We start from the raw sequence: 27,389 nt of genomic DNA, 5'->3' as shown, positions 1-27,389 counted from the left end.
GGTTAGTGACTTCTACTAGGCACTGGTGAAGCTGTGTCTGAAATACTGTATCTGGTTCTGGTCTTCACAGTGCAAGAAAGTTGTTGACAAACCGGAGAATCTATAAGGAGGGCCACAATGCTGGTCAGGAGGCTGGAGCATGTAAGTGCTGGGGAGTTTGGAGGAAAGAGCTGAAGGAATTTGATGACAATCTTCCACTGACATGGGGAGTGCAGAGAGGACAGGACAGCTCTTCAGGCATGCAGAGTGAAAGAACTTGGAATGGTCAAAATCTGACACAAGTTACGTTCCAGCTAGATATGAGGTGAGGAAAAAAGTCCCACAACAACCACACCCCACCATCCACCCCCCAAACTGCTGAACATGAAAAGCTAGACAGGCTATGGAATAGCTATCCCTGGAGGTTTTTATAACTTGCCTTGGTTAGATCCTGGGTAGTGTGATGTAAATTCGAAAGGGACTCTTAATTTTTCTGTGACCAGGCTGCGAATGGAGCACAGCCCAGGGCCTGGGACAAAGCAATATGCCTCACATCCTGTCATGCACTGCTGTGCTGGCTGGCTCGCAGCTCCAGTGTCATACCGTGATGCACATAGCCATTATCATTGTCTCTCCTATAATGAAATGAGTTAGAATGGTTGATTAGTGAGTAAAGTTGATCTGCACACAACAGTTTGGAATATAATCACCCAGATACAGCAATAGCTTTGCTTAGAGGAGGCTGTGCTTTAAGCTGTGGTTGGCTAGTTAGAGCAGAAATGACTTTCGAGACCAAGTGCCTGTCCCTCAGCCATTTTTTATTGCCTCCTGTGAGAAGATGCTGCAGTTGCACATGAGTTGGGGACTAGAATGTGAGGGGCCCTGTGAGACCTTATGCTGCTGCTGAAGGTGGTTTGAGCTCACCTCATTGACTACGTTGCTGCAGGTTGGAAGCACTGCTGTAACTTGTATGCAGATTCAGGATGCTGAGATGTTAATCTTTAGTTAAGTCACCTGAAGAAGGCGGAGGGATAAATTCTCAGGCTATTAAAGATGCTTTTACAGTGGATTTCTGACTAAAGCCTTGCTTTTTGTTTGCTTGTGGGGATCTATGGCTGAAAGCTTTGCCTGCTATGGAACCAAATAGAGATAGTGACTTTTTAATGATATCCATGTGTCATCATCTCTGTTGTGATATACATATTAAACAAAGAACTGAGAGTAAATATTTAGGCTTAAATTCTCATTTGTGTCACCATAATAGTTTGTGAGAGAGAGATCTGAAGGAAGCAGCACTCAAGCCCAGCGTAGCACCTTATAAGCTTGTCTGTATGGTGCAGATTTCATGCTTCCCTGCTTCTCCTCAGTATCCATTTCCGATCCATTCTTTATCCAGCAAAGCAGCATGGACCAGTGGAGACCTTTATAAAGCAGTGTCAACATTCCTCACTGCATAAAACAGGCACTGCTTTGGTCTGTGGCAAGTACAGGTCATTTCAGGAGATGAGACCATGTTCTCGAAAATTCAAACAAACTAGGCTCTCTGGATCAGTTGGTGTTTTTATGCCTAAGTCCGAAAGAGATGTGTGGGTGCAGATTTAGATGATTATCTAAAAATCCTGTAAATACTCAGGAATATGTGAATCTGAGTCAAATTTCGGATTTGCTGCCAGGGAGATGCATTTCCCCAGTTAGGAGGAGCTTTTCTGACTTTAGTTTGAAGTTATTGCTACAAGACAGATCTGCACCTCAGTAGGAACGGTTACTTGGTTTATCTGGTGCCAAATAGGAATTGGGTAGTAGTAATCAGAGTTTTCTGGACAACTTATTTTCTCTGGAGTTGGCTGAAAGGGGTAAAAAAGTGAGCAGGTGTCCTAGTGCTAATGAATGAGACCAGCACATATAGATCAAAGGCAGAGACTGTAATGAGCTGTTACAAAGTGAAAATCTGTGTTCTCTGCAAGTAACACTGTGTTACTGCTCAAGCCTGTTGGGGACTTGGAGCTTCTTCACTGCTCAGTTAATGAAGTTACTTGTCTACAGGTGCAGATGTTGCACCAACGTTGTTACACCTCTAATTTTATACTCAAAAGCCTATTTCTTTCCAGAGAGCTTTGCATCATTACAGACAAACTCTTAGGGTGTGTTCCCGTACAGAATTCAGTGGTATTTCCCCATCTGCTGATTTCCTTTGGCTTCCCAGCTGAAACCCAGATCCGTGTCACGATGCTCCTGTTGTGACACCGACTGCTGATCCCTTTCCTGCCAAACGCAGGTGTGGCCATTAGGATGACTTGCATCCTGCTGAGAGCAATATGTCCGCTCTTTACCCTACAAAGGTATTGTTTAAAGGGCTCTGGAGATTCTGAACAAACTGGCCTGGCAGGGGGACTTTCAACTTCCCCTCCCTTATGGGTGCAACAACCTGTGTTTGTAAACAGAGCCTAAGAGGAGTGGTGGGAGCCACCAGAGGACTATCAGGTGGCTAATTGGATGTCAGCTCCCTGCCGGGGCTGGAGGCTAATGAGTCATCCCACATAAAGGAAACGGCCCTGAGAGAAAGGCAAAGATTTGGACAGCAATAATCACATCTACAGAGGAGCCCAGAGCCCACCTGTTGGGATAAAGGCAGAGCAGCATTTGGGGACGGAGGGCTTCCCTCTTTGGGTTTCATTAAACGGAGATTAAGCAAGTTCCGAATTTGTAAATATAAGATATCATTGGTTTGTGTGTGTCTAAGCATGTGCTCATGTTAACATTTTGATTGAAAATGTGGTTACATGAATAGAGGGGGTTTTATTAGTATCCTTTTTATGGCATCATGAATGAGAGAAAGAAGTAGTCAGACACGAAAGAAAGGTACTATAAAGGTTAAAAGAAAAGATGTCTGTAAGAAATCCTGGGAAGTCATTAGGCCTGAATGTATGCCCTAAAAGCTGTTCTTTATGGGCTGCGCTTGATGGGCATTTGCTTATCCAGCTCTAAAAAAAAGAGAAGAACGGATGATCCATGACAAGTGCAAGGTCCTACACCTGGGTCGGGGCAATCCCAGGCACAGCTACAGACAGGGTAAAGAAGAGATTCAGAGCGGCCGTGCAGAGAAGGACATAGGGGTGCTGGTTGATGAGAAAATGAACATGGGCCGGCAGTGTGCGCTCGCAGCCCAGAAAGCCAACCGTATCCTGGGCTGCATCAAAAGGAGCGTGACCTGCAGGTCGAAGGAGGTGATCCTGCCCCTCTACTCTGCTCTTGTGAGACCTCACCTGGAGCATTGTGTGCAGTTCTGGTGTCCTCAACATAAAAAGGACATGGAACTGCTGGAACAAGTCCAGAGGAGGGCCATGAGGATGATCAGGGGACTGGAGCACCTCCCATATGAAGACAGGCTGAGGAAGTTGGGGCTGTTCAGCCTGGAGAAGAGAAGGCTGCGTGGAGACCTCATAGCAGCCTTCCAGTATCTGAAGGGGGCCTATAGGGATGCTGGGGAGGGACTCTTCGTCAGGGACTGTAGTGACAGGACAAGGGGTAATGGGTTAAAACTTAAACAGGGGAAGTTTAGATTGGACATAAGGAGGAAATTCTTTCCTGTTAGGGTGGTGAGACACTGGAATGGGCTGCCCAGGGAGGCTGTGAGTGCTCCATCCCTGGCAGTGTTCAAGGCCAGGTTGGATGAAGCCTTGTGTGGGATGGTTTAGTGTGAGGTGTCCCTGCCCATGGCAGGGAGGTTGGAACTGGATGATCTTGACGTCCTTTCCATCCCTAACTATTCTATGATTCTATGATCCCTTGCCAACCAATTCTAGCAGGCCACTGTTCTTACCTGCAGAGATTTTTCTTGATGTTTAATTTAAACCATCCTTGTTGCAACAGAAGTCCATTGCTTCATGTCCTATGCTCCTTCAACATAAAAATTAATTTCCTTTCCTCCTTCAGTAATCTTTTCCATATTTAATGCCTGCCTTAAATCTTCTTCAGAGGAAACACCGTATTATTTTCTTTGTTTATGGTATTGAGATCACTTATCTTTCTAGTGTCTTCCCACAGGATTTTCTCTATTTGCTAGTTATATTTCCTAATGATCAAGAGAAGGGAGTCATGTGGGGAAGGGAGGGAGATAAAACAGGACCTGCTGCGAAGAGAATTTGTTAGCCAGGAGAACTTTTGTAGGTAGAAGCTACCTGCTAATTAGAGCGTTGGTGAAGTGGTGCTGGATGCAGCCAAGCCACAACTGTCATCCTAAAGTTTCACCATGTCTCAGTTCTGTGTGACCCACCCTCATCTTGTCCTTTAAGGCACATAAGTAGTGTGCACCCTGATCCTATTATAACTCATGGCACTAGCACCAGGAAGATCTGTATGCCTCAGTGCTCTTAAGTCATTCAAAAACGGCAATTCATACAGGCTGACAGCCAACTGAGTAAATGAGGTATTGGCTTCTTTCCAGATTTATGCAACGTGCTGGATTTTATCAGTGCTTCTCTGAAGTTTACAGTACAGGCAAAAAAGCAATTTGACAAAGTGATGTTTCCCTTGATCTAGTCATCTCTAGATAGCCCAAAGCTGTTCTGAAGCAGTTGAGGAAATACTTCATCTAGTTTCTAGAATTGCTGAAATACTGCATAGTGGCCTGGAACTATAGGACTTTATGGCCAGGGAAGTTCTATTTTGAAGACAGTAGATCCCTCAGTGGTTGTGACAGTCATAGGAAATCCTTTTTGCCCTAGAGCCTGTTTATGCCTTCTAACAGGGTGGCTGTTTTGGAGATGATCTTTTACATAGTGGCTCATGAGAAACCTTAAAATAACCCAACAGCTTGCAGAGAGCTGAAGGGATAGTGTAGTTCCAGTTACCCAAGGGAGGATGAAGCATTGTGTCACCTTTCAGAGCAAGAATGCCATGTTAGCTGGGTAGCACATTGTATTTACCTGGCTGCTGCTCATGCTAGATCTGATCTGTGGAGCAAAATCAAAAGGCTGCCAATACTGCACCAAATTAAAACAGAATCAGGAGAATTAACATGCATTATAAATATGGGTTAAGCACACTGTAAGCACACTGTAATTATGGTCAGCTGCCTGGCCAGTGCAATCCAGTAGCACTGAGTTTAAGAATTAAATTGAATATACAATTAATATCAGCTTATATTAAAGGCATTAGTAGAGTTACAAAAGCTTTGTAACAACAGAGGGTGACCCAGCCTTGGACACAGACAATGGGTTTTTGTGTGCTATAATTAGCACACACAAAACCTCCCCATTAACTCAACAGTTTTCCATTTGTTCTTTAAAGAACTCAGCAGTGCAAAGTGCTCTCTGCCGATCAGAGATGAGAGCTGTGCAGTCGGTATGGAAGTGTCGTTGATCTCAACATTGTCTCCCTTTGGGCAGTGCCGGCTGTTCAGCTGAGATGCCTGATGAAATAATGTATCTACAAGGTTAAACTCTGCCCCTGAACTCCCTGTGCATGCCTGAGGGATACCAGGACCAGCACACAGAGTTGTGATCAGCCCTATGAAGAGCTGCTTCTCTTTTTCTCGTCCTTAATCACATGAGAGAGAAATATTTTGACCTGTTGCAGGACCTGAGAGTTAAGGGGGAGGAGCAAATGCAGAAGGAGGGAAGGAATTTTCTCATACATGAGCTCAAGTGTTAGAATAAATCCTGCACTGAATCTAAGACCAATATAGCAGTAATTGTGAGAGCTGGCATCTTTGAGATCACTCTGCAAGTCTAGGATACAGCTGGAGAAAGGCTGTACAAATTTAAGGTAACCAGCTGCAGAGGCTGTATGAAGGTCTATGTAGGACATTTGAATCTGTAGAAGTGGAGAAAAGCAGAACTTAATGACTAATGGAAAGCCTTTTTGAAGTAAAGGATGTTCAGTAACAGTTTATTTGCTCTGAGTCTCACATAAAATTCAGGTGGGACTTAACATGTAGTCTTTTGCGGGAATGTTGTCTATGAGACAGAAGTGGAGCCTGATGGTTAAGGATGAGGAAAAGGATTTGTGTTCACCCTCATCTCAGACAGTGTGTAGTTGTGCTGATTAGCTGCTGAGATGCTCCACTCATGCGACTTACATCACTGGTGACACTGATCTTTAGGACAGGGCTGGCAGTGCTTGCAGGCCTGTGGCAGTGAAAGACATGGCAATGTGCTATAGCTGCTAGGATTCAAGGTGTACAGACCTTGGATCTACTCCCTTCATCCACTAAAGACAGATTTCTCCTCTTGAGTTTCACTAGGATATCTGTGATAATATTCTTACCCACTAAGCAGAACTTCCACTCTTAAGAGAGAAGAGGTGGCTGAGATGCAATAAAATGCCTAACAAGGTCTTTCTGTGCTAGGACAGGCATCTCTGAAACATGGTAGCCAGATACAGAGATCATACCAGGGCAAAAGTACCACACTGAGCATGCAGTATTTCTGCCCAACTTGTATGACTCTTTATTCTACTGACTATTTGCTTTAAGTAAAATATAATAATTTCCTAACCTCAAGCCTCTTGTAGGAGAACCTTTTTTGATATTATTTCATGCTTAGGTTGACCTGGTTTTCCCCTTACGATTTGGCTTACACCTAATGCCCCTCCAAAACCCATCTGTATTCTCGAGAGAAGCTCTTTTCTCTCCCTTTTTGCTGTCATCCTGCAATTCTAAGGACGTGCATTAATCCCTGTGTTATTTCTGTCAAAACTTCCCTGCTGCGTGACTTTGTGTGTGGACCTGCATAGTGTTCTGGTGCTCACCTGAGCCAGAAGCATCTGTTTTCAGGGATCAGGTATCTTGTAGATAAGGTGATGCTATTTTCCTGTTTAAAAGAGCAACTTTCTTTTGTACCCAGGCTTCAGAATTTTGCCACTTGCAGAAAAATGCTGTATTTCCAAGTAGCTGCACAGACGATCAGAATCACTGGATGAAAACAATTTCTTATCTCTTCCTTCCTTTTCTATTAACTACACAGTCTGTGCTGAAGCTTTCTATAAAGCATGCATTACTAGTGGCTCTGGCTTTCGTTCCTGTAGGGCACTAAAATGTAATACAAATGACATCTTTCATGTTTGATTTGTTCTGGTGCTTAAGTCTGGGGAAGAATAGCTCTCACTTGTGATGGGAAGTTTGCGTATCTCCCTCTGTGTTGGACTGTCTTGCAGTTTGTTACAGTCAGTAAAGACAGCCATTCTTTGCTGAATCAAAACAGAAGCCCCACTGATGCACTAGTTGCTAGTTCTAAATAAAAAGGCAATGCTTCTAGAAGTTCCTTGATCTACAGATTCCTTGCATCCAGACAAATATATGGCTGACATATCACCCTGATCTTTCATTCTTTCCTAGGTATCCTCTACTGGCCATAGAAGACAGGTTCTAGAGCTAAATGGTCCATTGGTACTCTTGTATCTACAGATTCATTAAAGTTAATTGATTAAATTTTACCCCTTCTCAAAATAAGGACAGATTATCCGGTTGTGTGATATCATGCTGTTTAATTCATCTAACATTTGCCACTTCTTTTCCTAAAGGTGGTGCTAGCTGGATGGTTAATGTTATCTTGGGGTTTTGCCAGTGATGGGTTAGAAAAGATGACTAGAATAAAATATTCCAGCCTAGACAATTGTTTGCTATCTTATTGTCACCTTGAAAGGTGAAAAAAAACCCATCAAAATTCTTATTGTATGACATTTTCAAAATTAAATTAGAAAATTTGTTTGCTTCTTATTTTGCTCTACCCTACAAATCTACTCCAGGTTGTCTTAGTCTATGTCTTCTCTGCCACCTGGTTCTTGGCTATCTGTCACATGTTACTCCCTGCCCAGTGTCAGAGTCTGTACTGAGGTGCAAATGCTTTCTCCTGGGCTGCTTTTGTGACCTGTGGCTTGTTTCCTCTTTTAATTTTCTTTTTTTTTTTTTTTTTCCTTTAAATTATTTATCTCACTGCCTGAATGTCTCAGTTTCTGCTAATTCAACCTTTTGTTCTTTGGTGTTGGCATAATTAATAATTTGATAAAGCTTTTTAGCAGATGGCTTGCATAAAGCATAAGCAAATAAATTATTCTTGGTTTGCTTAGAATTGTAGGGGAAAACAATGTTTAATTATACTCTGTGCATGTACTTTTTATTTGATCAGTGTATGTTTTAGATATATATGCACATACACATGGACACAGGTGTATATACCCATTCTGTTTTATTGCACATTTGTGTGCACTCCTGTTGTGTGCCTTAAGTCCAGATAAGTTTCATACACATGCTTTGACCATCTGATTGTTGCTATTATGCTTCAGAGTATGTTTTCAAAAATAATTTCCTGCCACATTCCTCACTGTATTTGTAGGCCGAGCTTATCCTCTTCCCTGCTGTTCCATGATCTGCCCCAAGGTTACTAACAACTCCAACAGACAGCCTGGCTCATGCTACCTGCTGCTTAGACGCAGATTAACTCACTACCAGCCATATGGACTACCAACTTCATAAATTCCTCTCCTTTTGCTTTCTGCGCTCAGAAGAGTTAATGGACAGTTTGCTGGTAAAGGAAACAAAACAAAACCCCAAACCTGTGACATAATCACCTGGACTTAACACAACTGGCCCCTCCATCTGCCTTTATGCTGGGATTTGTGCATATAAAGCAGAATATGGGGCTCATAGTGGTCACTTTCCATTAAGGCCCAGGTACTTGTTTACAATACAATGGAATTAGACAAAGGTGTTATACATATATTGCACACATATACCCATATATGACTTTGTATTCTTAAAATTATCCCCATTGTGGGGTTGAGCTGTAATTAGGAGCAACTATTTTGGTTGTTTCTTAAATGTGGTTAGACTGGCAGACCATTTTCCCAGGTGATTTTCATAGTGACTTTACAAAATACATGTTTAAGGAGGGGTGGATGTGAGGACAGAAAAATAATTTTCAGGAAGATGCTGTAACATAAATAAGGAGAGGGCTGGAAGAATGTCTGTGTTCCATTAATAGTGTTGCATCTCAAGATTTTATCAGAAAACAACTCTTTAATGACAAGTGCTGACTTTTAGGGTGCCCTTTCTAAATATTATTTACTGTCTGTTTTTTGGAGTTGGGGAGCTGGGATGCTCCAGAATTAGTGTGCTGAGTCTCAGAAGAGCTCAGGGGCCAGCATTCACAAATGTTAGTGACGTGCTCTGCCCCGACCCTGTGGCTGGACCTGTTGTGCTTATGGATCCCATCCAGACTGAGTCCTGATTGACTCTGCTTGGGCTTCTTGCCATCTGGGGCAGATGAGGACGTCCAAAAGAGATGGTAGAACTAATCTGAGCTCTTAGAAATGTTCTGTGCCATCTGAGACACAAGTGAAACGTGTCTTAAGCTGCCACAGGCAGTTGCTAGTCACAAAACACCTTTTTGTTACTGTGACACTCTTGTGTTTAAGACTTAGATTACAGGCATGCAACATACAGTCCTTTGTGAATTACAATTTATGTTGGCAGTTTGTATCATATGCTTATCTGCAGAATGTATGTTCATGTATAGGTAGTGTGGTACATACAAATATTTCAGATTATCATATATATTACTGTTGCTTGGCTTTTCGTTTTTGCTGAAAGTTGGATTCTTAATTTAACCCTGGAGTTCAGACTTTGCATCCTAGCTTGCAAGCATTAGCTTATTTAGTCTTTATGTTCCTTTGGTAAAGGACTGAATGGTTATGGAAGCAAGAAATACTGTTGCATATCAATGGGCTAACTTAAGTCTAAGTGGCATAACTGCTGTGACAGTTCCAGCCGTGCTGGGTTTACAAATACATACTTTCCTAAGTTATTCTAGAAGGGTTTATTCTTTGAGCATTTTGGCAAATAAAAAATTTTAAACCTTTGGGAAGAATCAAGTGAAAAGTACAATATAATATAAACTGGTTTAAATGAAAAGAAGTTGGGTTTTTTTCAATATTCTGACTTTCAAATAAGAAATGTAAATATTTTTACAGTCTCTTTAGCTTTCACATGTGTATTGCAACATAGAAATTCAAAGCTATCTTATTGGACTTGATCCAGCACTTTACAGGCTACCACTTTTCCTCATCTCTCCCCAAAATTAACAGTTTTGCTGAAGTTTTTGGGGGTTATTCAAGTTTTTCAGTCTTTGGAAGGAAGTTAAAAAAGAAGAGTGAAAGATTCCTCAAAATAAAAAGCAATAAAGTATGGCTTCTTCAGTAACAGAATGCAAATTGGGATAGAAGAAAAGGAAGACACTGAAGTATAGCTAGTTCTTCTTTTCCAAATGATTGAGGCGTTTTCACACACACAAATAAATCTGATGTTCCTTTTTAGAAAAAAACAATCTTTCAAAATAACACCATTTCTTATTTACCTTTTGAGCTCTCTTACGGAGTATCTGTAGGAGAGGCAGGCTGTGAAATACTTGAAAAAAAACCCAACACTGGAAGTTTCACATCAGATGGTGTCTTCACATTTCTCATGCTTTGGTTCCTGCCTTGAGCTGTAGTTGCTGCTGCAGGAACTGGAAGCATAAAATTGAAGTCAGAATCTATGCTTTTAATTGAATGAGATTTAGAAGTAAGTTTTGAGAAATCATGATTATACTGGAAGAGTATGTGCATTTTTATATGCTGCATTTTGTAATGCAAGTGCCCTTAAGTTATCTGTACAGTCAGAGACAAGCCTTTCTCCTGGTTTTACGTAAGCTGGTAATAGAGAAATGAGATTAAAGGAATGAATTATTTTACAGGTAGATTCATTGAATGATTCTGATGATTGAATGATTCTAGCCACAGAATGTCATTCTCTGCAGCTGGGTGGATTTATTTGTGTGACTGAAGCATCCTGACTTTTTTCCCCTCTGAGCTTAATGATGAAAATCCCCCACTTTCATCTCAAAACTAGATTAAACATTTGTAGTGTTATTTAAAATCGGTGGGACTGTTTACTAACTTCCTTGTCTAGAACCAAATGGATCTCACTCTCTCAGGTCTGCTGTTCTAGCTATCCGAAAGCAGGGCAGAGGCAGGCCTGGAGGCAAGATAGGATTGGAAGAGCAGGAATCATAGAATGGTTGGGATTGGAAGGGACCTTAAAGCTCATCCAGTTCCAACCGCCTGCCATGGACAGGGACACCTTCCACAAGACCAGGTTGCTCCAAGCCCTATCCAACCTGGCACTGAACTCTGCCAGGGATGGGGCAACCACAGCCTCTCCGGGTAACCTGTGCTAGGGCCTCACCACAATGTCTGTCTTTAGTGTTTGGGGTATGGGAATTTTTATTTAGTTCTAAGGTCTGAAATAACTCTTAATCAAGGAGGGAAACCCAGAGAGTGGCCTCCAAGGTGCCAACCAACTGCATAACTCTGCAGCTGGTACAGTAGCATCCAGAGCTGACCAAGAGCAGCAATTCATCTGGTTATTCCATCACATGAGTAGTGCATGAGAAGAAGGGGTTCGCTGCTATTTGCTCTCCTATGTGTGGCTTGCATGCACCCTAGCATGGTTAGAGGAATAGACACAATGTACAGTTGTCAGATCTTTGCCTCTTTGATAATGCATGTTCAGCTTGAGGTCTCTGTCCCATCCTTGTGTAATGAAAATTTCTCAGCAGGATGGTGGCTTGTGCTGTGGCCCCAGGTTCTTGAGAGGAGGGGCAAGGGGGAAGGAAGACATTTCTGTATCAGCAAATACCTTAGAAGTGGATGCAGGATATTTAGTGAGCACGTGCAAGCCGCCATGAGAGCAACAGGGAACCAAAGGCTTAATGAAACCCTTTGACAGGAGGGTAAGGCTGGCTGGTGTGGTCACTGGTGCTTAGCTCTGGTGCAGACGCCAGCCAGGCCCTGGTGAAATAATCCTCTTAGGGAAAGAAAGAGTAGAAAGCATTTCCATCTGCTGCATGTTCTCTTTGGATGCAGCATTTGCAGTGTCCAAGTCTTCTATGTTTCTCCCTGTCTTCTGCCTCTGAGGCATAGCAGGAGATCTTTGGAAGGGAGAAGCCCTGGAAGTTGTAGTCCGCCTCATTTGGAGCTGGATGTAACCATGGATATGGGAAGGGGAACAATAGGAATTGGTCTACGTCCCATTAATCACTTTGAGTATGGGCTGGCAACCCTTACAGCCTGCCTTGCTGCCTCTGTACATTTGTGCGTTATTCGTCCTGTCTTTCTCTTCCAATGCTGGATCACACTGCTTTCTTCTTGATATGATTGCCTCCTTAAAGATGTCATGCAGAGTCACTCTCCTTGCCACAAGCTGACTTCTGCAGTTCTGGTGATTATTTCACATCTCTTTGGGCAAAAAAGTCAAGATCAGTATTCCAGGATACTTCAGTTCTGGTATCAAAATCCTGAATCCAGCCACCTGTGTTTTGATGGAAGGAAGGAAACTGTGATCTAGGTCTGAGTTTTGCTAATTGTAATCTGAAACAAAGATTTTTCACTTTTTAAAAGAAGGAATTACAAAAGCAGATTTCCCACTAATTTGAAGAGCCTGAGAGGAGCTACTCTCTGGCTGCTGTGAAACACAGAACTGGGTGATACTTGGTGCCTCTGGGCTCTCTCAAAGAATGTGTAAAACACATGTATAAGGGTTTGCCATCTTCAGTCTAAAAGAACAGGCCTCTGTATGTTCAGAAAGAATCAAACCCTCCCACCCTGTTTTTGCTTCCATTCTGTGGTGTTTTCGTTTCCCCACACACACTTACTTTGTGGCATTAACTTAGAAGGTTTTTAGACTAATGGCATGCAACATCCATGGTGCACGGTGCACTGTGCACTTGCTATTCTAGGAGAAGCTGGTCTTAGTCATGTGGGTTTTGGTCTTTGTACTGGCCAGGTCAGGTAGAGGAGCAGCATGTTTATTTCAATATTAAGCTGTCAGCAGATTATAGCAATATATTGCAAGGGAAAAGGGGTTCCTGAACATTATTAAGTCTTTAGTTTGGGATTAGGAGTTTTTAAGACAGATTTAATTAAACAGAGTAGGGACACCTTTATGAACCTAAAGTGAGGGTTAATTCACTCCCCTAATGTGCTCAATTTCTTGATTACACAAAGATGAAACAAATTCCATGTCCTACCTGGGGAGTCCTGGATGGGAATGTGAAGTTTCGTCTCCAGACAGTACAGCACCCTGTCAGTGAGGCCATGATTAATAACCATGTCAGGGGACTCTGGTGATGGAATGAAATGAAATTGAGCCACGTCTGACAGTGAGCCAGTGCCACACAGGGTGCTTTCATGGAAATGGTGGTCCTGGCTGAATGGACCTGATAAAAGATGCCCTTCAGAGCTGTGCAAGATGGGGGAAGAGAAGAGTAAGATCCAGAAGTTGTCAGTAGCTCATGATTAATGGAACCAGACATAGGTGTTTGTTTAAATTTGCCTTTGTGTTTGGCATTTCTTGGACTGTGATGAGCCCCTTTTCAGTGAAGTGATGAAATGGCTCAGATGCAATCAGAGCTTACCCCAACTGCCACCACCCCGGTAACCAGACACAAACAAACCCTTTTCAGAGCTTTCTTGAATTTCTGATGTTTTTTTCACTAAGTATTTCCCACTTTAGCTTATTTCTGGACCCCATGGTTCAGTGTTCAAGTGTACAAGATTTGCAGATGAGAGCACTGTTTGTTACACCTGGTAAGCTTGTTCCTCTTTAAGCCTGTATTTATACACACATGGATCTTACATTTATGAGTTTTATGCCAAATGCATAATAAAAAAATTAAACTTGAAAAGATTTTATCAGGAGAAATGATTGAATGTATCTGGATACTTGGGAACATTGCAGCAAATTTTGTGTTTTATTGAATTATGATTACAGAGCTTTAAAACCAAAAGAGACCCTCTTGCCTCTGACACCGTATCAGACAAAAATCTGTCAGTTTTTGTCTCAACTGTCTCTACACAATGGTTTTGTATATGATTAAAACATCTCCCAAGAATCATCTGCCCTGATTTTGAGTTACTAGGGGTGGGGATCGCTGTGTGCAAGACAGTTCCCTTGTTTAACCACTGTTGTTATTTAAAGTTTTCACCTTCTTTCTGTTGTGAGAGGCAGTTTCCAAATGTTGAATGAAAGATCCTCTATGTACCTGGAACTGGAAGCATGCGTACACATGGCTATTGGTCTTATCCCAGTGCTCTTTTTTTTTCTTTAATGTAGGCTGAACAGACTGACCTCTTGGCCAGGTCTCATTCCCCTGTGTCTTTAACCACTTGGTATTACTTTCATACTTAACCCACCAGTGTCTCTACAAATCACAGCCCCCTTGTTTTTACACAGCACACCCTCCTTCTCTCCACACATCCTTTATGTTAACCTTTTTCCCTTTTGTCCCAGCATACTGGGAGGAATTATGTTGAGTTTCTTACCCACTGTGTTCTCCATTTCCTTCTAAACACAGCTGCTGTCCAGAGTATTGTACTCTTCCTCAAGTTTGCATATGCAGGAGCCTAGCTCCCAGAGAGTTTAGGCCACTTTCTAATGTTTTTTATTCAGATAGATGTGTATGTTTTATTATCAGAGCTTTTATGTTTATTACCAGGTTATTGATAAAAATGCTGAGTACTGAGCCTATGCTCTACGGGATGCTAGGATATTCTCAATTAAGTGTGCATTGCCAGGTTTTGATATGGTGCATTCTTTGCAAACCCAGTAGTCAGCGCTTGAACCGCTATTTGCATTCTTATATCTCTTTTAGACTTATTCCTCTAGTTTCTAGGTTTGAACTAAGTCACATCAGACTACAAGTGTGTTATTAGACAAAAAAGATGGTTCTCAATCCAAATACACCACAAATGCTGGGCAAGACATGGGAAAGGCTGGTTCTCTGTTTTGTAGTTTCAGGTCTGTACCTGAAATGCACAGCTATGTGCTCTCTTAAAAAAACCCAACAAAACAAAAAACAACAAAACCCAGAAGTCTCAAATCATTCATGTGAACTGAAAGTAGAGGAATGTGAAAAACAATTCCTTTGGTTTGTATCCTTTTTTTCTCTGTGTGTGTGTATTTTCTTGTATTTCTTGTATTCTTTGCAACTGTTTTCTCATTTCTTTTTCCCAGCAGCTGTATAACTCTGATAGGAGTTCCTGCTGTGGGCAATCACAGCTGAACGCTGAGGCAAGAATACAAATAAAGTGCAGATTTCCAACATGTTATTTTGAAAGTTCTCTACAGTTAATGCACTATTAGTCAATAGTGAAGTTTCCATCAGACCACTTTACACACAGTGTTTGGGAAAAAGGAGGAATTGTTTGGGGAAAAGGAGGAATTGGGATTTTGTTTTGTCTAGTATTCTGAATGCATCATGGTCCAGACTTGATTTTCTCCCTTTTTATTGTTTTTCTTTGTTTGTTTCTAGAATACCAAACAGCTTGTTTGTAGCAAAATTGTAGCACTACTGACATGCAGATCTAGACTCCGGCCCTGCAGGCAGTTAAGGAAGTGAAATAATGCCACCTTATGTCCTGATTTGTCACTGCCGAGCCTGATGTTTGGTTCAGGTCAAATTCATTATGAGCGAGGAGTGCTGTGGAGTGAGTTCCCCCTGCTTTCTGAAGTTACTTACACTTGGTCAGAAAGAATGAGATGAATGTGTAATCTTTGGTGTGTTGGTAGAAATTTGGCTCCTAGTTTGAATGAGTTTGGCAGCATCAAAGCAGGAAAAAAACCAAACCAAAGCCAAAGAAGATTCAGCCCCAAAGCACTAACATCAAACTCTGTGAATGCAATATTGCAGGTCTTCAAATTTGTGAATATTTACACAAAACACTTCCTGGGTTATTTGTAAATGAGATGAAGTTTGTAAATGTAAAACTGCTTCGGCAAGTGTTGCCAAAGTGTTGCCAATTTGAAAATTTGCACAACAAATTTAAAAGATTTTTAAAACGACACCAGAAATGGAACTGCATTGGAAATGTACGTTTACAGGCAGTAGATTTCCCCCTGCTTTCAACTGTTGCTTCATATTTGTGCTATTTGATTAGGGCTTTCTACAAAAATTTGAATTATTTAAAAAATACGGTTTTTCTCTGAAATTTAGTAGGAATGTATTCCATAGTAGTAGTTCAAATTGCAGGAGCTTATTGAGCATTGATATGGCCAGACTTAAAGTCAACACTTAAAAAGGGTCACCTGTTATTGGTTTATAGCCCCAATCATTTGCCACAGTAGAACTTATTAAAAATAAACACAGAAGTATTATGGCTTTCGTGGCTAACTGACTGGCCTTGCATGATTCTCTGGAATCAAGACTTTATATAGGACACTTAATTCAGCCGAACTTAAAAGCAGCAATTCCCATTGTGCTTCCAGTTACAGCTGACTACTCTTCGTTTTCTCTTCTGTTTCCTGAGTGCTACATACCTGATATCTCCCAGCCTGTGGAGGAAATATGGTCCTTCCCTGCAGAAAGGGGCACTCAAGGAGCATTTCATTTCTCTCAGTGGAAAAAAAACCCAGACCAAACAGATATTGATCTTCCACTTTTACTCCAGCACAGATTTGTTCTTCTCTGTACACAGATTGCATGGTAGGGGGTTGCTGTTGTCTAAGCAACTTCATTGGGATGGAATCCTATAGAGAGAAAGGAAAAAGAATCCACTCACTCTCCTACTTTTGTAATCTTATTCCAGGGATTTGGCATCATGTCTCTGTGTATCTGTTGTGCAGTTTAGAGAACGTTTTACTCTGTCTTTGCTGTTTTTATACTCCTACGGTCTCCTCCATAGATAACACCTCTTTCTTGGATCAAGTTAATTTAATTTGCTTTCCTTATGAACCATTATCTCGTTGGTTAAATAGAAAGTTGAAATAGTTGGCAAACTTTGAGCATTTTCAATTATCATTAGTAAATTGTTGAGAACACAGTGGACAATTGATGGTCTGGTCTTCAGAATGCCATTAAAGAGATTAGAAAAGGCTGTTTGTGTGCGTTGTACAAATTTGTTTGTTTTCAAGCACTGAGAGTATAACAAATGTCCCAGCCAGGCTTAGCTGTTGCTGTAGTACCAGTCAAAGCCTGGGTCATCCGAACGAGGCATTGTTGTTCTGGGTTACCCAGCACCTCTGGGCTACTGAAACTGGCCCTTCTGAGCAGAAGGCTTGCAGGACAAAATGAAAGGCAGGTGCAGACTGACAGTCCTACCTTTCTGTAAACCTGTACTGGAATGGCAGTTGCAAATGAATTGTGAAGCCATTTGTATACACTGACATTACTTAATTGTATACATTGGTAATACACAGGATGAATATCTCAGGTGGATAAATGCATTACCTCCTGCAAAGATCAATAACAAATACTTTAGTTAAGAATGCAATAAAAAATAATGTGATCTCAAGCATCCTCAAGGGAAGTTTCAGTTGGAGGTAATGAGTGCTCAGCTTGTTCTGGCACACAGGCAGTTAGGTCTTTTTAAGTGTTTGATTTGTCTAATATAAAAATACATTTGTATTTTACTCTGTGCAAGAACTCCTGTAAACATTTGGTGTCAGTAATGTCTTACATCTGAAGAATTTATCAGGATAAATCTCCCAGCACCAGTGTGTATAGAGAGTGAGTGGTGAGAAAAGGGTCAGAAAGATGGGGCCCTGCTGCTGGCTATAGGTCTTCTGGCTCAGTTTAAATTACTATGGAAAACTTTTCTGGTTATGTGTGTCAAACAAGAGAGATGTTAGAAACATCCTTCACACCTTGTAGAAATTAATCTGGCTTTTCACTTTGTGTTACCCATGTGTTTCTCACAACAAATTTGTCACTTCAGTTTTGAATTCGCACAGGAGTTTGAAATATTGAAGTGGAGCTTGACAAAATGCCTTGAATTTCTCACTTTCATCAAAATTCTAAGTGGTTGTATTTCAAATCAAAGATACTTTCAGGTTTCTTTGAAAATGTGCCAACCTCTACCAAACAGTTACAGGCATGCTAACTTCAGGCTTATCAAGAGATCTGGTGGGTTTGATGTGATTTCTCATAGCGTTTTGCTGGAAGTTTCAGTTGGCTTGTTTGTGTGGACATCATGGTCCAAGCTCTGCCTAGCTCTTTATTTTAGTATAAAGTGGAATTAGGAGGTGTCTAGAGAGGGATTATAGCTCCTCTAGCAAAATACACTCTGTGAGCTTAGATATCATGTTTTGCTTAGCTGAGCTGCCTAATATGCGTTACTGCAGCTCACTGTATGAGACAGCTTGAATATGCAGGAGAGATGGTTCCAATTTCCCCACACATAAAGTGTTAAGGACTGTTCTCAACAGAGATACGCTGAGATTTTTGCTGGCCCCACAAACCACCAGATGATTTTGGACATTACTACCCGAAAGACCTTACATGTTAGAGGCTGAAGGTCTCCTTGCCAAAAGATATTGTACAGGCTAAACTTGTATTCAAGGGAAGACTGGAGAAGCTCAGAAAAGAGAAATACAGCCAGCATTACTAGCTGTACTAACCATAGAAAGTACTCCTCTGACTTGGTAAGTTCCTGGGCTCGAAACTAGTTGGAAGAATTCAAGGGAGAAGTATCATACATCTGTGTGCTCTGTCTAGTAACTGTCATGGTCACTATTAAGGCTAGGTGCTTGCTAAGATAGGTATTCATTCTGATTCGATGCAACAAGGTTTACTATATTTTTGTATAAAACTTCTTTCTGTTAACCATTTTTTCTCATAACAGTTTATTTTTCTTAACCATAATATTTAGTTTTAGTGAATTCTCAGGTGATGTAGGTATGGCTTGAGATATTTTCATCTCAGCAGGATATTGCTATCATCTCCAGCTGAATGAAGACCATTGGGCATGCAAGTGAATCTGGATTTAATGCAAGTTTTTTACTTTATCAGGGTACTGTAGTAATGCAAAAAATAATGTTTGTACTTATTGTGCCATGAATTACTTCCCCTCTCTCCTCTGTGGTTGCTATGCCTTGGGCTCGAAGTGTGAACTCTACAGCAACAGTTAACAAAACTACAGTGCACAGTAGAAGGGCAGTAGATAACAAGTGTTTAACATTTCTTTCAGCCACTTTGCCAGCCTAGTGTTAATTAACCCACTGATTAAGCTGTATTTTAGTAGGATACCTGACTACCTATTGCAGTGACAGAGATGAGGGCACATTTCCCCTTTGCTGACCTGCTATGCAGGCAGTGACTTCCAGCAGAAGGTCTGAGTAGCTGCAGGTCAGTGCGTGCTACCTCTGCTGGGACAGCAGCTGTCCTCTGGGAAACCACAGGGAGAAAGGTGGTAGAGAACGAAGAATAAATCACTGACCTGATGGCTTCATGAGACAGTAACATGTATAAAAGTATTTTAAGTTTTCAATGACTTCACATAGTCGGTTTAGTCAGAGAAAGTGTAACTATCAAAGTAAGGCTCGGAGGCAGGAAGAAGGTTTGACCAAAATAGGTTGAGATGGGAGTTTTCGTCTGTTCCTGCAGGTCTTTGGCCCCATCACTGCAGCATATTCCTGCCCATACTGCGTTGGAGCAGAGTGACTGTTTCTCATGGTGCTGCATGTGATGCAGCTCTTCAGTCCTTCCTCTTTTTGACCCCCTAATCAATTTTTTCCACTTTCATTTGGGAGGAAAGAAAAGATTTTGTGGGGGTGGGAGAAGCAATTTCCTTTTAATTGCTTGTTTGTCCTTGTCTATTATCCCACCCTTTCAGATTTCTCAGAGCAGGGTTTGGGGTGTTTTGTCTCTTTTTTTTCTCATTTTCAGTGGTATCGATGGGGAAGAATGACATTTTCTGCTTGGATAGAAACCAATCACTTCCCCAGACCCCCTTGAAAAAAGCCTAATTTGCTCAACTAGTCAGTATTCTGTCTTTGTTTAAAAAGTCCCAGACTGGAATTTAGATTTAATCCTTTGACTCACATTTGTGCTTCTCTCCCTGCTTTCCTCATCCCCACTTACACTTCCCAAAGTACTTTCCTCACCACTGTTTTTTTACTACAGTGCACTCAAGTTACCCTTAGCTCAGAAGGAAAAAGACACCCCCCACCCCCCCCGAACAAAAGCAAATAAAAAGCCCCTCACCAAAGTAAATAAATAAGTAGACAGAGAAAACAAGCTGCTAGTTCATTTTCTTCTGCCTTTCCCATAAGGCATAAGGTAATGCCAAACTATTTAGTGTGTGATGCAACTGCCTGATGGACATTCAGTGAGCCCCAGCGGTGGCAAAAACAGAGTTTACCCAAGCGCAAGTTGGCAGTGAGAGCAGCCTGTCCAACAAAAGGCTATTTAAAGCCACAATGTGATGCATTTTTAACATTTTTATTCAGCACAAGATTTAATTGCTCACAGACAAACCACATAGACATTTGTGCCTGGGTGTTTGTGACTGGAATTGTTTGCTATCTGTGTGTTGTTTCAGAGCTGTTCAGCCATCAACTGTGAGAGTCTGAAGCAGGAATGAGAATTTGTTCCCTTAGCACCTGCTGTCTGAGATGGGTCAGGACAGGTTTTACCCTCTGGTTGTGTCTTGCCTCTTCCATTTTTTTTTTTTCTCCACTTATTTCTTCCCAGTAACTTTTCCTCTTCTGCCAGCCTGTTCGTGAAGGGTAGTGGTGGATGGGGTAGGAAGATGTACTGAATTAGCTTCACCTAAAACGAGAAGCTGTAGCACTGAGAAGTTAAGTGTCTTGCTGGAGAATGCAGAGATAATCTGTGACAGGAGAAATAGCCACAGTCCCTGACTTAGAGGCACCAGGGTGGCTTGGCCATGCAGATGAGCTTTATGCTAGCTAGCTTGGCAGCAACACAGCTACAGCATAGCCTACCTGCCAGAGCTTTACAGCTTGCTCTCAAGTCTGTACCCCTATGTATTATGCTGTTACCACATCCACTGTAGCTATTTGAGGATAACTCGTAAATATCCATACACCTTGGTGTTCCAAGCCTTGAATGAATGTCACTGTCTGCCAGAAATAAGTTACGTATACTCCCAATCGACAGCAACATATGATCGTCAATCACCTGTACATTTCTGTCTTTAATTCTTACCTGCCTCTTCAGAAGCCTTGAGGTTGAGTAAATTTTACAAATTAAAAACCACCAGCACTTAAAAAATGTGCTGCATCACAGTCAAGCCATGTTGTCTCATAGCACTGAAAGGCATGTTTCAGTCCTCTGTTGAGTTGGTGCCTTGATATCTACTGAATGTTTAGACATCTTTGGAAAGGACCAGCTTTGTGCCAGGCAGTGAAGGTTGATGCAGCTCAGCAGATTTATTTCATTAGAGCAATCCAAGCAGATGAACCTTAGCCGTATCTTTTCAAAGGTGCCAGCAGTGAGCTGGTATTTTCAGCAACTAAACCACCAAACCAATTTTTTTACTAGTGTGGTCTTGCAGGAGTTGCTGCATCTTTCAGTGCCTCAGTTTCCTCACTTGCTGAATGGCAGAGACAGTGGTTGTCTTCCTTTGTGAAGCCCTCAGAAACTACTGATGCTCCCTGCAGGTAGGCACTGCCAGCTCCCAGGAGGTCTCTGCAGGTACTGATCATTTACATGCATCAGAAATGGGAGAGGAGTCCAAGAAATCCAAGACAGGCCTGCTCCCAGTAGCCTCCTTCCAATCATGGCACAACTTCCAATACTCTTTGGTTAAGTATTAATTAAAAACCGCTTAAATAATTGGCTTGGTTGGACTGCCCATTCCATCAAGGCTTCTAGGTTTTTCGCTTGGTTTTTTTTTTTCTCCTTTCTTTTCTTTTTTCCTTTTAAATCAAGGCAATGTGTTAACTGTGGTGACTGTGTTGACACTGCACAATATAGAACCACCCGCTCCTGTATCAGGGCCTTTCACTGCCTTTTGCATAGGAAGTTGCTGCAGAAACATGTTGCCGGGACATTGCACTTTATGCCATCTTGTTGCATGGCTGGAGTCCAGGCCAGCACCCAGGAGTGAGTCAATGCATGAGATTAGTTTAATCCTCTCTCAGAGTATTCTGATGGTGGGGGGAAGGACAATGACCTACTGCCAGCATTTATTTTGTCCACAATTTCAGTTTAAATAGGGAAGAGAAGGTGGTTGTGGTGGGGAAAGGAGAGGGGGGAAAAAGCCTTCCTGGAATTCATGTCGTCTGGAGTGTTGCCAAACCTGGGGGAGCAGCTTGAGAATGGGGAGTGAAGAAAAGGGGTGAAAGAAGAGTGGAATGATGATTAGAAATTACAAATGAAAGAATCCCAAAGGTGGGGGGGGGGGGGGGGGGAGGGAGAGAGAGAGAGAAGAAAAAACAACAAAAAAACCTTCTCTGCTCTGAATATGTGTAGGGAGCAAAAAATTCCTTGCCTTTTCTAAGGGTCCTATTCATTAGCAGATGTGCTTGCTCTGCTGCCAAGGGAAAAGGAGCACCCTGACCAGTCCTCCCCTCTCTCCTTGGGGAGGCATCTACTGACTCAACCTCGGTGTGAGAAAATACTGTCTCTCCTGCTGAATGTTCTGTTGCACTACCGTTTGTTGCAAGGCTCTTCAGTCTCTATCTCCTTTCACTCCAGCTACACCCTCACTGGCTGTCAAAGGTTCACTACGGATGAATGTGCTCTTCTGTTTCTAAAGCAAGAAGCGCTCTCTTTTTTCGAAACACACCCAGGCAAGGTTCATGCTCAGCTTTCTGCTGTGACTCACAGACTGAAGCGCACCCTGGCACACCTCTGCCGGCTCAGCATCCCACCTCTTGCCAGGGACTCGGAGGGAAGGTCTACCTCTCCTCCGAGGTGAACCTTGCCTCCCTGGTCACAGCCTCATCAGGGAGCGGGCACTTGCGGGTCTCCCAGCGGCGCTCTGGCGCTGTGCCCCCGTCCCTGGGCAGCGAGGCCGCACGGCTGGCCCGCATGCCGCAGCGGGTCCCCTGGGCGAGCCCCGGCCTGCCCGTCAGCGCGCTGACAGCGCCACCTCGCGGCTCGCACCGGGAGCCCCCGCCGCAGCCAGCAGCAGCGCTCCCGGGGAGCGCTTCTGGTCTTGGAGCAATGGTCCCGCCTCGGACCCCGGCAGCAGCACATAGAGCGGGGGGAGCCCTTGCTGTAGTGTAGTGAGCTCTCCCACTATGGCTTTGTCCTGCTTCCCCAGGTAACACACATCCCGTTCTCTTCGAAAACATTGTGAGTAAAGAAAGGAATGAACAGACAATATATTATCCAAAACGACCACTGAGTGAAGATAAAATAGATTCTACCCACTGCTATGGAACCCTATGAGCACAGATCTGTTACTGTTTAATGAGTGCACAATTATTTTATTTAGTTTTGTGGGGTTATTTTTGGTGTGCTTTTGTTTGGTTGGTTGGTTGGTTTTTTTTTTTTTGAGAGTTCTGGGTTTGGTTTTATTTTTGGTTGTGTTTTTAGTGTTTTTGCCTTTTTGTTTGCTTGTTTGTTTGTTTGTTTCAGACGCGATGTTCAGATCCAAATCTGGATCTCAAACTGAACTTCCTCACAAATCAGGTTTCTTTTGTTCTGGGACCCCATTTCAATTTGTGGGCAGTTAGGGAAACAGAAATGTGTTTTCTGGAAGCAGTCTGGATGATGCTGGATCATTAAGTATCAACAGGAATGACTGAAATACCACATGTGAGTTCTAGTGGACACTGTAACAACTATGGAACACTGAAGCCTTCTTGTTGGATTGCTACAAAATGTAATTGTTTAATCTAGCGGGACAGAATAAATGCATTTGGATGCTGGAAGTCTGTTGATGCAGGTTGTTTCTTGCTGCTCCTGCCTCAGTGTGCTAGCTATCAAGCATGCTTTATTGCATTAATTTCTGCTGTTATTTTATATTACTTCTGACTACTTTTCAACACATCACCAGGGCTCTCTGAGAGTGGCAGAGCTGCAGTTTAATAAGATATCTATTTACGTAAGAATTGTCTGATGTAAGGGTGAAGACCACCTTGCTCTGCCCAGCCCCTGCCAATTGCCCTTGCTGTGTTTCTTCTGATGCTTATTCTTCACTGGGAGCAGAGTACCGAGGTTCCTGTATTTCTAATTGATGTCATTTGGGAATCAGAAGTGCAGGAGCCATGTAATCCCAGAGAGGTTGTAGAGACTTCGCTGCTAGTTCAGGTGCACTTGGACATCAGAAACAAAACTGAGAGCCCTGGGATTCACCATCCCCCAGCCGATGGGACCATGTGCAGTAACAGTTAAATCTGCCACATCTGAGTGTGACAAGACCAGACACAGTTATCCCGGGTTTTCAATTAGCTCACAGGAAGCTGTCAGGAAAGAAACATTCCTGGAGCTGTCCACCAAGAGTAGTTTAATTCCTCTGTATATTTTTTGAAAGTGATCTCAGGTAATAACTCTGAAAGTGGAAATCCAGGGGCTGGAATTTACTGTGCAGTTCCATCGTAAAGGGTATGTGTGCATGAAAGGGGTGGAGAGAATCCTATGGGGCTGAGAGCTGCCTACAGATTTAAATTGTGTTAGATGTTATTGGTACTCAAACCTGAATCATTTTTCTTGTAACTACCTTCTGTAGGAAAAGCATACTTCAGGGATCATTTTGCTTTACATTTAACAGTTTTGCAACCCTTCAAGCTGTGTGCTTAACTTGTCCTCCTTTTGCATACATATAACTGCTAAAACAAAATTCCAGGTAGTGAGTAATCTCATGCAACATAAATGCACAGGTTTGTTTTGGGAACTGATTTCAGATGTTCATAGTGTTAAATCCTACACAAAAATCAGGCAACAATTGAATGCTGTTATTTTGTCTATAAGAAGCTTCATTATTATTAGCTGTCTCACACGAGGATGGCTGAGCCAGGGGCACACATCAGTTGTGCATTAATGCAGACCAGCAGTCAGCATCAGAGTTGTGGGAAGGACGCTGTGGCTTTAACACTGTAAGCAATATTTGGGGTGTTTTATCATGTAAATATATCCAACTGGGGACTGGTTAAATATCCAGCCCTATTTTCCTGCTGCCTTGCTAGACAGCCTACTCCAGGATGGAATAGTCATTACAGCTATGAGTAACTTGGCCTTTCTCTGTGTGGCAATAGTCTGTTATAATGTGTGTCTCTTGTGTGAGTTTCAATAGCACAAAGCATAATGCGTGTTCTTGGCAAGTTAGGCACTGCAGATTGTCCAATCCAACAGAGTAATCAAGATTTTGCTGGCATCCAACTCCAGTGAATGGCAGAATATGAGCACCAGCATGGGGTGCAGATGCTTTATTGCATGTTTGGTTGGTAAATGGGCAAAATCATTTACAATTATGTTGGTTTCTATTATTGTAATTATATTTAGGTTGTTACAGTGACTTACTATAAACCTGGTCAAGTATTGCAAATTGGTGTTAACATTCATGTTGCTTTTTTGATCGATACCTTAGATTTTGAAGCACATAGTAGCAAACAAATGCTGTTAGTGTAACAATGTGGGAAACAGAAGCACAACAGGTTTGTTCTCAAAGTTGCTCCAGCGGCTTTGGTGTCTCACTTTGAAAAGTGTCCCTGAAAAAGCCCCATGCCCATTTCCTTGCCACATCCCTATGCAGCTCATTACAGAAAGATGAGGAACTTGGTCTAATTGTGATTTTTTTGTTTGTTTGGTTTTTTTTTTGTTTGTTTATTTTTTGTTTTGGTTTTTTTTGTTTGTTTTTGTTTTTTGTTTTTTGGTTTTTTTTTTTTTCCTGGTAGTGACCTTTAAGCCAAGACCTATGATACTAAAGCATGGGTATTTAGGTTCAATACCTTTTATCTGGCCAGGAAACAGCCAGTTTTCCACCAGGCACCTCTCCCTTCTGCAAGACCAAGGAAAAACAACAGTGCAGCACTGCACAGTGCAGGACCATGCAGGTTCATTTGTTGACACTTCTTTATGTTTGCAAGAATGCCCAAAATCAGATGAAAGTACGTATGTGCTTAGATGCTTTAGAGGGTTAACATTGCTCAAAAGAGGGGGAAGGGTCAGCTCATTTACTGGGGAAGTGTTTGAATGCTAGTTCTTGCAAGTGCATGAAACACGGTGTTTATTCAACCAAGCTCCTTTGGTGGGATTTTTCACTCAGATTTTTGCTCTAACCAGCTCTAGAGAATGTCCTCCCCACAACAGCAGCAACAGTGCAATTTTGTTGTCTGTATGCACTTTACCAGGGTCTATTCCCTCTGGTGTACCATAGTGCAGTTTAGCTTTGCACCTCAGCCTTTTACACACACAGCAGCTAGCAAAGGGTTATGTCACACTGGGTATGACAGTGAACTGTCTGCAGAGGCCTACCTGTGTGGTTAGTACGTTTTTCCCATGTGCCAGAAATGCCTGTGGGAGGAATCCTGGCCCAGGCTAACAACAGTTGGAGTTTTGCCATTGACGTCAGCAAAGCAGTAATTTCACCCAGGTCCCCCAACAAGATGTGATGGACACAAACCAGGACTCTAGAACAAACTGTTCTGCATCCCATTACTCATCTCCTGTGCCAACCCCTCTCCCTGTGCAGCATGTGACATAATCTTGGGATATTCCTCAATGTACAAACACAGCACCTCTTCATTAGAAACTGGAGATAATAGCAACATCTCTACCGAGTGACGTTCTTTCATGTGCTCATCCTTGTTCAGGTCCTGTATCCCACTGAGCCCTCTGTATCAGCCTGGTTTGCCTAGTGCTCCTTTCAGGAAGCACAGCTGCTGGCTGAGGCTGGGACAGTGTTTATATGCCCTCCTTTATGTTTGCAGCAAATGCTTGGATAACTGACACAGCCCTGTATCTTCCTAGCCAAAAAAGCAAAAGCATTTACTTGAAAAGCAGGTCACTGAGGAGTGCTTATAAAGGCTTGGATTCATTCTGAGAGGTTATAAAGCCCTGCTTAAAGCTCTTTAAGAACCTGCTGCACAAAGCGAGTTGCAGCTTTGTGACAAATTGTCTCAAGACTGTCACACAAAGGCAGCTTAATGTGAACTGTCGTGTATTATTTAGGCTCGTGAGTGATGGAGGAGGAGAAGTGCTGGAAATGAGAAAGGGTATTAAGTGAAGGGAAACCATGTCCTAGGCTTTTGGCCGATAATGGGCTTTAGCATAAATCACTTGAATGGCAGGCTGTTAGGCTGGCCTTAGACCTATAGGCTACTTAAAAATAGCAGTATCTGAATAATTTAAGAAAGTATTAATATCAATACATGTAAAGTGACCAGAAATAGGCTGGTGCAATTCCAGGAGCCTTCTGCTGTGTGGCTGGACTCGATGCCAGAGGAGAGGATGTGGGGCATTCTTAAAAACTGGAAAACATTTAGAATGAATTAGCTGTGGAAAGATTTCCTCTCTTTATTGAATCTACATATATAAGAATACACATATATTTTAGCAAAGATTTCTGTTCTGGTTTCAGGTTTATATGATTGATTTGTAATTTATTAGGGATTTAAAACTGTCACAGGAGGAAAAATAAGTTATTTCTGTAGTGCAAGCAGAGGACAGTCTGTTGATTTAAGG

General features: G+C 42.2%; 1 protein-coding gene across 4 annotated transcripts in view; it reads left to right on the top strand.

The window, feature by feature from the left end:
• OSTN (osteocrin) overlaps positions 1-27,389 on the top strand; it is a 102,610-nt gene that overhangs the window by 10,784 nt on the left and 64,437 nt on the right. Inside the window, exon 2 of one of the 4 annotated variants that reach the window (XM_065674251.1) lies at positions 71-304. The exons of the other annotated variants lie outside the window; for them this stretch is intronic. The gene's annotated coding sequence lies outside the window, so the exon portion shown is untranslated. The remainder of the gene's footprint in view (positions 1-70; positions 305-27,389) is intronic. 4 annotated transcript variants of the gene reach the window in all.

This window comes from Lathamus discolor, chromosome 3, assembly GCF_037157495.1.
Source record: "Lathamus discolor isolate bLatDis1 chromosome 3, bLatDis1.hap1, whole genome shotgun sequence".
Lineage (NCBI taxonomy): Eukaryota > Metazoa > Chordata > Aves > Psittaciformes > Psittacidae > Lathamus > Lathamus discolor.
Note: the sequence above shows the minus strand (reverse complement) of the source record. Positions and strands in the feature narration are given on the sequence as shown.